The 12,561-nt window shown below is 44.6% G+C and overlaps 1 long non-coding RNA gene across 1 annotated transcript; it reads left to right on the top strand.

Moving 5' to 3' along the window:
• The first annotated feature begins 912 nt into the window (after window positions 1-912).
• On the top strand, window positions 913-12,336 carry LOC137656064 (uncharacterized). Its single transcript, XR_011046928.1, has 3 exons — window positions 913-1,027; window positions 10,357-10,456; window positions 11,085-12,336. It is a non-coding gene; the product is annotated as an uncharacterized lncRNA (long non-coding RNA).
• Window positions 12,337-12,561: the final 225 nt, after the last annotated feature.

Here is a 12,561-nt window from a genome sequence, read left to right as displayed (position 1 = left end):
ATTTGCGAGTCAAATTGCCACTCAAAATATGTAATGAACACAGTAAAGTAAGCAGGCTTTAGAAAATGATTATTTATTGAACTGTTGCAGGTATCTGAAGACAGTAATTCCCACGAAAAATGTCGGTCACCCGCACCTGGAATGGGATCCCCCCCACACCTGGAATGGGATCCCCCCCACACCCGGAATGGGACCCCCCCACACCCGGAATGGGACCCCCCACACCCGGAATGGGACCCCCCCCACACCCGGAATGGGACCCCCCCACACCCGGAATGGAAACCCCCCACACCCGGAATGGAAACCCCCTCCCACATCTGGAATGGAACCCCCCCCCCCACATCTGGCATGGAAACCCCCCCCCACATCTGGAATGGAAACCCCCCCCCACATCTGGAATGGAACCCCCCCCACGCCTGGAATGGAACCCCCCCCACGCCTGGAATGGAACCCCCCCACGCCTGGAATGGAACCCCCCCACGCCTGGAATGGAACCCCCCCACGCCTGGAATGGAACCCCCCCCCCCCACGCCTGGAATGGAACCCCCCCCCCACGCCTGGAATGGAACCCCCCCCCACGCCTGGAATGGAACCCCCCCCCACGCCTGAATGGAACCCCCCACGCCTGGAATGGAACCCCCCCACGCCTGGAATGGAACCCCCCACGCCTGGAATGGAACCCCCCACGCCTGGAATGGAACCCCCCACGCCTGGAATGGAACCCCCCACGCCTGGAATGGAACCCCCCACGCCTGGAATGGAACCCCCCCATGCCTGGAATGGAACCCCCCCCATGCCTGGAATGGAACACCCCCCACACCTGGAATGGGCCCCCCCACACTTGGAATGGACCCCCCCCACCTGGAATGGACCCCCCCACACGTGGAAAGGACCCCCCCCACACGTGGAATGGAACCCCCAACACCTGGACCACCCATACCTGGAATGGAAACCCCCACACCTGGAATGGACCCCCCCACATCTGGAATGGAACCACCCACACCTGGACTCGACCACGAGTATTATGGTAAGTCAAGCATCAGTTAGTGTAGCATCTCGGTTGATATATTTCCCATTACCAAATGTTTTTAATGCAGTACCATAATCAGTGGTTCATGATGAGTATTTATTTTTAATATAACCTTACTCTACGATAGAGTAATTTTCTTGATTTTAATGTGTTTTCATTTTGAATGTCACTTAGAATGTTATAAGGGTGTTTGGTAATGTAGCTACTTGGTAAAAATCGAAACCTGTTTATGAAATTATAAATTGTTAAAAAAGGTATTACCTTCTTTAAATCTAACCCATTCTTCCCTGTAAGCCATAGAACATTATTTAAAGGAAATTAATTGCTTTTCCTTAGTAGTGTTAAGGACTGATTACATATAGTTTTGTTTTATTAGCAACTTTCTCACAATGAAAGAAAATGAATTATGGTTTTTCAATATTTAACTTAGCCGGTGATTATATACGCTGCAGCTCTGCTACTCGACAGAAAACTCTACGGAAAAAATCCGCCAGCGATCGCTATGCAGGTAGGGGGTGTACTTCAACAGCGCCATCTGTCGTGCAGGTACTCAGTACTCATTGTAAACAAAGAACTCAATTTTCTCTGTCGTGCTACCGGCAAGACCTACTAATTCGCTGTTGCTAACTGGATTTGTTTTCACAACTATTTGGTGAAGTACACTTTTCTAGTTTTGAGCTTTCGCTGTGCAGGCTTTCTCTTCAATAAATCCTTGCATTCTTTTTTTGATATCGGATTATTTGTTGATGACTTTGGATAGTTTTTGAATTCCCCTTTGACCAATTCAAAATGGCTGACCCTTCTCAAGTCCCAAAATTCAGGAAGTGTAATGCTAGGGACTGTTCAAGGCGTCTTCCGAAGGCCTCTATCGATCCTCACACCGTTTGTTCCAATTGTCGGGATAAAACCTGTCAATTGGAAGATCGATGTGAGGAATGCATTGGGCTTCTGGAATTCGATTTTATCGAATTCCAGAAATATACACGTAGGCTAGAGAGAGATAGTCAGGAGAAGTTCATCTCGTTCTGTTGATTTTTCCTCTCCTCATGCCCCACAACCTATTCCTTCCCCTGTAGTGGTTGCTCCTAATCCCCCTTCTGGCACTCAAGAACCTTCGATGGCTGATATGATGCGTGCCATCCAAGCTCTGGGTGAGAGAGTTGAGTCCCTGGCTAGTGACCGTAACCAGCTCATGGCGGACGTCAAGGAGCTGAAGTGTAAGAGTGCAGTGGGAAGTGATAAAGTGAGTGATAGTGTTGTGGATAGTGTTGCGCTTGAGGGTTCGTCTGTTCGTGCCTGTCGTCCTCCTAGTCCGGGACCTCTTGCAAGCTCCCAAGTCCAGGGGAGAAGCAATGTCGTACGACCAATGGGTTCGAGAGGCTTTAATCAGTGAACAGACGTTCCCTCCGTGGTTTCGGGCGTATCTAACCAAGATCGCCCCACCCACACAAAGACGAGAGAGCCCATTTATTCCTCGTCTGCGGAAGAGGTTTCTCGCAAGAAACCATGGACCAACGTCTCACGACCGCTTAAGCGCAAGTCGGTCCCTTCCGCGTAAGTCCAACGGCCCAGTTGTAGCCACTGGGTCAGTTCGGACTCGCTGCAGTCTTCCGATGACTGTTCACCTCCTAAGAGAGGCAAAGCGGTACCGCCGCAGACAGTTACACCGTCAGTTGCCGCACCTGCTCCTGCAGACCCCAAGTGGTCTTTGCTGCAGACCATGCAGTCACAATTAACGTCTCTGATGCAGGACTTTCGTGCGGAGAAGGTTGCTGCTGCACCAGCCTCTTGCCTACAACCACCCACACATTCGGTTGTGCGTCCTGTGGACGCTGAGGCAACCTTCTTGCGCACTCCAGTTGAGAGAGTTCCGCCACCCATGCGTTCCAGTGTACCCTGCCAGCCGCATGTTGACGTTCGGCGACGCACGGAGCCTTCCGTTGACGTTCGCGAGACACAACAACAGTCAGAGTTGTTTTGTTTTGACGCGGTGCGTCAACCTCCGCAACCCAGTGTGGTTGCCACTGCTCACCCGCATCAGACTAGACAGTCTGGAGTAGACGCTGTGCGTCCCCGCGCTGCTATGGTTGTTGCCAGCTCACAGACTGGGCAACAGTTCCATGACGTTGCGTCCGGTTCAGTCACGCGTGCACCCGTGCGACCGGACTCGGCTAACCAGCCGTTACCTACTCCATTGCCGCTTCCTCCTCAATACTCGGATGATGGACTTTCGGATGATGATGGTGACGCTCACGTTGATGAACCACATTCGGACCTTGACGAGCCTAAGTCAACGCAACCCTCTTTGGACTTTAGAAAAGTTCTAGCTCTGTTCAAAGAGATGTTTCCGGACCAGTTTGTGTCTGTGGCTCTGCGCTCTCCTCCGTCAGAGTTTGTATTAGGTATGCCATCATCCTCGCCTGCCTTTACTAGACTCGTCCTCGCACGCTCGTCCAAGAGAGCTTTACGAGTGATAGGAGATTGGATGCAGTCCAAAAAGAGTCTAGGGAAGACAGCCTTTATGTTTCCCCCTGCTAAACTCTCTTCTAAATCGAGCGTCTGGTATGCCACGGGAGAAGTTCTCGGCTTGGGAGTTCCTGCCTCTGCCCAGGGCGACTTCTCAAGTCTGGTAGACTCTCCCCGCAGGCTAGCCATGAGACGCTCGAAAATATGTTGGTCATCTTCGGACCTAGACCACCTTTTGAAAGGGTTATTTAGAGCCTTTGAGGTCTTCAACTTTTTAGACTGGTGTCTGGGAGCTTTAAGCAGGAAGATCTCTCCGTCTGAGAAGGAAACTTCCTTGCTCCTCATGTCCTGCATGGACAAGGCCATACGTGACGGGTCTAGTGAGCTTGCTGCATCGTTCGTAATCGGAGTCCTCAAGAAGCGTGAGAACCTTTGCTCTTTCCTGTCAGCTGGAGTGACACCTTGTCAAAGATCCGAACTTCTGTTTGCTCCTCTTTCTAAGTGCCTCTTTCCAGAGGACTTGATTAAGGAGATTGCTGCGTCTTTGATACAGAAGGACACTCATGACCTGGTTGTGTCCTCTGCTCGCAAAGCCACCCCTTTGCCTACCTTGTCAGCTAGACCAAGGATGGACACTCCAGCGTCCCGATTTATTCCGCCCTTTCGTGGCAGAGCCTCCAGCAGAGGAGGTGCTCGTGCCGAAGGGAGACGTGGATAGAAGAAAGGAACCAAGTCCTTTAAAGGCAGAGTCTGACTGCCAGCTTCTTCAGACAGCAGTGGGAGCCAGACTCAAGAACTTCTGACGGACCTGGGAGAAGAGAGGCGCAGATGCACAATCTGTGAAGTTGCTCAGAGAGGGGTACAAGATCCCGTTTGTACGAAAACCCCCTCTAGCAACGTCTCCCTTCGATCTCTCTCCCAGGTACAGAGAGGAAGACAAGAGACGAGCATTGAAACAGGTGGTGTCCCTCTTACTAGAAAAGGGAGCGGTAGTCAAAGTCCTGGACCATCAAACCCCGGGCTTCTACAACCGTCTCTTCTTAGTGGCAAAGAAGACAGGAGGGTGGAGGCCGGTGCTAGACGTCAGTGCTCTGAATGTCTTTGTCACAAAGCAGACGTTCTCCATGGAGACCACAAAGTCCGTTCTAGCAGCGGTCAGAAGGGAAGACTGGATGGTCTCTTTAGACCTAAGGGACGCATACTTTCACGTCCCCATCCACCCAGACTCCCAACATTTTCTGAGATTTGTTTACGAAAAGGTTGTCTACCAGTTTCAAGCCCTGTGCTTTGGCCTAAGCACAGCTCCTCTTGTGTTTACGAGGCTGATGAGGAATGTAGCCAAATTCCTTCATTTAGCGGACATCCGAGCCTCCCTCTATTTGGACGACTGGCTTCTAAGAGCTTCTTCCAGTCGTCGCTGTCTGAAGGATCTAAAGTGGACTCTAGATCTGACCAAGGAATTGGGTCTCCTTGTCAAGTGGTCCCATCCCAAACTATTGTGTATTTAGGGATGGAGATTCACAGTCTAGCTTTTTGGGCTTTTCCGTCGGCCCCCAGAACGAGCCAAGCCCAGTTATGCATCCAGAACATGCTGAAGAAGGAACGGTGTTCAGTCAGGCAGTGGATGAGTCTGATAGGGACACTATCATCCCCGGAACAGTTCGTATCGTTAGGAAGACTACACCTCCGCCCTCTTCAATATCACCTAGCTCTTTACTGGAAAAAGGACAAGACGCTAGAAGCGGTCTCGATCCCCATTTCCGAGAAGATGAAGTCTTGCCTGACTTGGTGGAAGGACAGTATCAGCCTCAGAGAGGGTCTGCCCCTGGCTGTTCAGACTCCCAACCACGTTCTCTTCTCGGACGCATCGGACACAGGCTGGGGCGCGACATTAGACGGTCGGGAATGCTCGGGAACTTGGAACTCGAGTCAAAGGACAATGCATATCAACTGCAAGGAGCTACTGGCAGTTCATCTGGCCTTGAAAAGCTTCAAGTCTCTCCTTCAAGGCAAAGTGGTGGAGGTGAACTCGGACAACACCACGGCTTTGGCGTACATCTCCAAGCAAGGAGGGACCCACTCTATGACGTTGTACGAGATTGCAAGGGACCTCCTCACCTGGTCAAAAGGTCTAAACATTTCGCTAGTAACGAGGTTCATTCAAGGCAGCTTGAATGTCATGGCAGATTGCCTCAGTCGAAAGGGACAAATCATTCCAACAGAATGGACCGTTCACAAGGATGTGTGCAAGAGACTTTGGGCCACATGGGGCCAGCCATCCATAGATCTCTTCGCAACCTCGATGACCAAGAGGCTCCCAATATATTGCTCACCAATCCCGGACCCAGCAGCAGTTCATATAGATGCCTTTCTCCTAGATTGGTCACATCTAGACCTATATGCATTCCCCCCGTTCAAGATTGTCAACAAGGTACTGCAGAAGTTCTCCTCTCACGAAGGGACAAGGTTGACGTTAGTTGCTCCCCTCTGGCCCGCGAGAGAATGGTTCACCGAGGTACTTCGATGGCTAGTGGACGTTCCCAGAACGCTTCCTCTAAGGGTGGACCTTCTACGTCAGCCACACGTAAAGAAGGTACACCAAGGCCTCCACGCTCTTCGTCTGACTGCCTTCAGACTATCCAAAGACTCTCGAGAGCTAGAGGCTTTTCGAAGGAGGCAGCCAGGGCGATTGCTAGAGCAAGGAGGACATCCACCCTTAGAGTCTACCAATCGAAGTGGGAAGTCTTCCGAAACTGGTGCAAGTCAGTATCAGTATCCTCGACCAGTACCTCTGTAACTCAAATAGCTGACTTCCTTTTATACCCGAGGAAAGAAAGATCTCTTTCAGCTCCCACTATCAAGGGTTACAGAAGCATGTTGGCATCAGTCTTCCGTCACAGAGGCTTAGATCTTTCCAACAACAAAGATCTACAGGACCTCCTTAAGTCTTTTGAGACCACGAAGGAGCGTCGTTTGGCTACACCTGGTTGGAATTTAGACGTGGTACTAAGATTCCTCATGTCAGAAAGGTTCGAGCCGCTACAATCAGCCTCCTTTAAAGATCTCACTTTAAAGACACTTTTCCTGGTTTGCTTAGCCACAGCTAAAAGAATCAGCGAGATTCACGCCTTCAGCAGGAACATCGGATTTTCATCTGAAACGGCTACATGTTCTCTACAACTTGGTTTTCTAGCCAAAAACGAGCTACCCTCTCGTCCTTGGCCGAAATCGTTCGATGTTCCAAGCCTATCGAATATGGTTGGAAATGAACTAGAAAGTCTTATGCCCTGTTAGAGCTCTTAAGTTCTATTTAAGACGAACTGAACCTTTACGAGGACAGTCAGAAGCTTTATGGTGTTCAGTTAAGAAACCATCTTTGCCTATGTCAAAGAATGCTTTATCCTATTTTATCAGACTGCTAATACGAGAAGCTCATTCCCATCTGAGTGAGGAAGACCAAGCTTTGCTGAAGGTAAGGACACATGAAGTTAGAGCTGTCGCAACTTCAGAGGCCTTTAAACAAAATAGATCTCTGCGAAGTATAATGGACGCAACCTATTGGAGAAGCAAGTCAGTGTTCGCGTCTTTTTATCTTGAAGATGTCCAGTCTCTTTACGAGAACTGCTACACCCTGGGACCATTCGTAGCAGCGAGTGCAGTAGTGGGTGAGGGCTCAACCACTACAATCCCCTAATTCCATAACCTTTTTAATCTTTCTCTTGAAATGTTTTTATTGTTGTTTTTGGGTTGTCCGGAAGGCTAAGAAGCCTTTCGCATCCTGGTTGATTTGGCGGGTGGTCAAATTCTCTTCTTGAGAAGCGCCTAGATTAGAGGTTTTGATGAGCTCCTGTGGTATGGGTTGCAACCCTTCATACTTCAGATCCTAGGGGTCGCTCAGCATCCTAAGAGGATCGCGAGGCTCCGTAAGGAAGACGTACTTAAAAAGGCAGAGTAATTGTTCAAGTCGACTTCCTTACCAGGTACTTATTTATTTTATTTTTGTTATTTTGATAACTTCTAAAATGAAATAAAAAATCCTTAGCTCATAATAATGTAAACATTTATTGCTGGTCTCTACCCACCCCCCTGGGTGTGAATCAGCTTATATAATCACCGGCTAAGTTAAATATTGAAAAATGTTATTTTGATAATAAAATAAATTTTTGAATATACTTACCCGGTGATTATATATTAAAGGACCCTCCCTTCCTCCCCAATAGAGACGCAGTGGACCGAGGAGAAAATTGAGTTCTTTGTTTACAATGAGTACTGAGTACCTGCACGACAGATGGCGCTGTTGAAGTACACCCCCTACCTGCATAGCGATCGCTGGCGGATTTTTTCCGTAGAGTTTTCTGTCGAGCAGCAGAGCTGCAGCGTATATAATCACCGGGTAAGTATATTCAAAAATTTATTTTATTATCAAAATAACATATTTCCAAGCTAGGCAAATGCTCAGCAAAGATAAAAATACTGTTATTTCAAGTGTAGACCCCGGGCCGGGAAATAAAGGTATATCCAATACCAATTCCTTTAGGGACTCCGGGGTAGTGATCTGTCATATATAATCATCATAGGAAATGTTATAAAATAATAGGGGGGCGGAACTGTAGCTAAGAACTGCCAATCGAACCCGGAGGGTTTCGTATAACATAAGCCAGAATGAAAAGTGAATATAAAATAGGGTGCACCGGGATCCAACTCTGTTGACCGGTGGCCAACCAGACTAGACAGAGACGAACCCGCCGGGCCACCCGGAGGACAAAGTCCATAAACACTTAACTACCCCCTCTAAAAGGAGGGAAGGCAACGGTCCCTTAGTGGAGGGGGGAGAAGCCTAGCCTCCCACCTAGCTAGAGGGGGAGCGTGGGGGAGGATCACGTGATACGAGGCAGCAGGGCTACCAACTGACGATCCCCAACCAGACAGATCAAACGGAGTAATGGCACAAATATTCATTATAATAATAATAATAGCGTTAAATTATATGAATAAACACACAGAAAATTTTTGGGCAAGGCATGCAACATAATAATTAAATCACAAAAGACACACCTGATGGCTAAAAATAACATTGCCGCCTTAGCACGAAGGTCGGCAGCCATAACGATACGTAAATGATATCGGCCCAAAAATTGAACCACGAGGATTCTAAACGCTAAATAATGAATATTCACAATATTTGATAATAAAAATAATACACATAGTAACACCGCAAGTGAAAATTAAAAGCTCTCAAAAACAGGAGTACCAACTGTAGTGAAATCAAGCAAGATCGGTATGAACGAAGACAATAAACTCCTATAATATAAATATTAAACGATCTAGGTTGCTCAAAACACAGTACAGGGTAAAACCCAGCTTGGTACTTAACTTAGACGGTGTCTCCTGGGAAACCGACGAAGAAGCCATAATTAAATGGAAAATAACCAAAAATCGAGAGCACAAGCAAAAATGCGGGTTACTTTACTCGTCGTGCTAAAAGGAGTTGGGTTCTGAGCGGATGCATTGTTAGTAGTACCGAGTGAGGTTGAACGGCTCTCCTCTATTGGGGTTCTCTGTCGTGGATTAATCTAAATAGTGCGGGACCTCTGGAATATACGCTCAATTTTATACCGACACCAATAGGTGAGCGAGCTAGTTAACCTAGCACTCCTTTACATTTTTTCTCTGGTATATTTAGCAGTAAATTACCTAAGAATAAGTGCTAAATGGAGCTTATTCACTGGGCGGCACAGGTTCGAGCCCAGAAATAGATTTTTCCTACGTCAAAATCCCTTATTTCAAGTACAGTACATCAGATTGATGAGTAATTTTCTTCTGTGAAGCGGAAAAATTTTATTCATGCAGTTTTTGTATTAAGGTTGCATATGCATATTGTTTTAAGGTTGCATATGCATATTGTTTTAAGGTTGCATATGCATAATTGAACAGTATTGACTGGGGTTAGCATGCAATGGCACATGATGCTTACAATCAAGGTAGGTATATTTCAGGAGCAAGGAGAGGGGCTTCACAAACTCAAAGGTACTTGCTTTGAGTAAGAAGCATCCTTCCTTTGTGGCCTCTCCTACCAGAGCCTTTCCCTTCTTGGAAAAGGGATTTAAGGCTGTTTTGAAAGCGGCCGAGACAGGTAAACCATGTCCCTCCTTGGAGGAGTGTAAACCTCTGAAGATAGTTATCAGATGTCGATTTGTGATCAGGTTAAGAGCCGGCCAAGAAATTCTGTACTGTTTTGTTAGTGAAATGGTAATTAACTTATTGAAGTAATTAACTACCAGGTCATGAGTGAAAGTAACTAACCAACAGGTTATGACAAAAATAGAATGATTTTTGAGAAGTAGAATCTCCATTTTCCCCTTGCATAGTTGAATATCCTTAATATCAAATATGTTTAGTTTACCCTGTTGAATTTCTCATTTCTCAGATACTACTGTATATATTAAAATTACCCATTAAAGTTGTCCTGCATCACCTTTAGATTACATCACACTTTGATAAAAGGTACATCATTAACTTAATTTTAAGCTTTACATAAGCACTATGCAGTCAAGACATTTGCCCGTTTCACAAGAGACCGTAATTTTCTCATTCGTAAATAGTTAATGATCAACACAACTTTGCTTAGTACTAAATGTCTCTGAAGGAATGGACAAACTTTAGTGTTTAATTTTGTTGAATATTTGCATCCAAGAAGAATATAGATGGTTGATCTTAGTCAACAAATTATATTAAGTGAAACTTTAGGCTGTACTCCTATTTTATTTTTGTTTCTAAAAGGATACAACACACTTACAGGTTCATTAATTCAGCTACTGAAGAAAGTATATGCTAACAGGGATATAATCTGTTTTTTTCAGGCCTGGTTTCTGAGAATGTCCAAGTCAAGTGATACAGAACATGAGGAATATATTCTTCTGACATAATCTCAGAATGGGATCTGCTACTGCAGAATGAATGGTAAGGAATTTTAAACTGAATATCACCTACTTTATTTTACTTTAAGATGAAAAGGATGTAGGATGATACAACCTGTTAGAATTAGTTCACTGATCTAGTGCTTAGTATAATGTAAAACTGTCAATCATTTCTTGAATGACCTTGTACAGTACATGGAATAAAGTTTTATAGCCATGATAAGGAATTAAAGGACTTTAAGAAATTCATTTTAATCAGAGACCTTTCAAGGCTTATTGTTAACAACTAGCATTCCATGTAACGAGTTTGAGCATTGGTTAAAACTTTGATAGTTGTGGCAGGTTTGAAAACATTCATATTGTCCTTTGCTGTAATATAAGTTGCATTTAGTACTCGTTGAATTTGCTGCACATACTTGATCCCTTAAGAGTAAGATGACGTTCTGGGCTGGTTTTTTCTGTGTATAATTAGCTTATACTCCCTATAGTAACATGTTTAGAACACTCCCGGAAACACTGTTGTGAACATCGAAGTTTATTTTTCATAATATACTGTGTAGGGATAGGAAGGGTGTAGAGAAGTTATCTTGATCAACAAACTAAGTCAAGTGAAACTAGGCTGTAACCTTTGAGACACTGAAGTTTTTCTAAGTGGGTAAAATATTTTACAGGTTCATAAGTACAGCTGGTGAAGAAAGCATCTACTAACCAAGAATCTCTGTGCAAAGAGCAATTGAAATATGGTTTACTCATAGCTACAAAAAAGAACATGAAGCTACAAGGCTACATAGAGAAAATTCCTTAATTCTAATGGAACACCAAGGAGATGAATCCCTGAAAATAGCCAGAAAAGCTTGAACTGAAATGAGGAATGTTGTGCAGTGAATTTTTTAAATTACAGAAATTTGGACATTTGATGAAACATACTGGGGTACTTCCTTGGCCAATATGAGGTAAGAGACCACTAACTCACAGGACAGGAATTAAGACATGGTTAAAAATAAAAGTCAAATATACACAAGTGATTAAGTAAACTACTATAAGTCAAATATGAGTTTTCCAAGCATGAAACCAGATAAGGAGTCTATTTCTATGTATGAGCAAGCTGGGAACATATTAAGATTAAGATAATAGAGGTGATGGAAAAGATTTATAAAAAGACTTAAATTGTCCATTCCTGAAAGGTAAGATGAAGATGAGGGCTGGTATAAGGTCATAGACTGCAGGTCTGGAGCATCCATTTCATGTAAGAAAAATTAAAATCGCCTTCAATCATAGTTGAATTGTCGTTTTGGGAAATTTTTTAAAAAATAGCAGTCGAGAGGATAAAAGTAGTAATAAGCAGGTAACAGAATGGAAACTAAGTCAACAATGGATCACTTGATGGACTGTCAGATATTACCATCTTTATCTTGGAAGTGACACGTCTGGTTTGACAATGCAATGAACTGTAAATCTTTGTAGATAGGATACAGAAAAGTCTAAATTACATTCAAACGAATAAGCAAAGGGAAACGTGATAACTTGATCTGTAAAATATAAGAAACATAATATACCAACCACTAATCAAAAGCATTGAAAACAAGAACAAAAAGCATGGAAATTTATATAAGTACATGCCTAGATGAAACGTTAACCCTTTTACCCCTAATGGATGTACTGATACGTTTCACAAAACTCATCCCTTTACCCCCATGGACGTACCGGTATGTCCTTGCAAAAAACTGCTTTATACATTTTTTTTTGGATATTTTTGATAACTTTGAGAAACTTCAGGCATTTTCCAAAATAATGAGACCAACCTGACCTCTCTATGATGAAAATTAAGGCTGTTAGAGCAATTTAAAAAATTATATTGCAAAATGTGCTTGAAAAGAAAATGCCTGGGGGTTAAGGGTTGGAAAGTTCCAAATAGCTTGGGGGTAAAAGAGTTAATAAGAGAACAAAAAGTAAAATGGACCAAATGGTAAAGTAATAAGTTACCTGAGATAATTAAGGGATTTTGACGAAGGAAAAATCTATTTCTGGGAAGAGGCCTGTGACGCCCGGTGAGAAAGGTCTTTCCTTATACCTTTCCTAATATAAATCTTCCAAATATACTAGAGAAAGATAAAAGCATGGAATGCAGAGGTTACAACCCTCGCGCGA

This window comes from Palaemon carinicauda, chromosome 17, assembly GCF_036898095.1.
Source record: "Palaemon carinicauda isolate YSFRI2023 chromosome 17, ASM3689809v2, whole genome shotgun sequence".
Classification (NCBI taxonomy): Eukaryota; Metazoa; Arthropoda; class Malacostraca; order Decapoda; family Palaemonidae; genus Palaemon; species Palaemon carinicauda.
The sequence above is the reverse complement of the archived record's forward strand: the minus strand, read 5'-3'. Positions and strand labels throughout refer to the sequence as shown.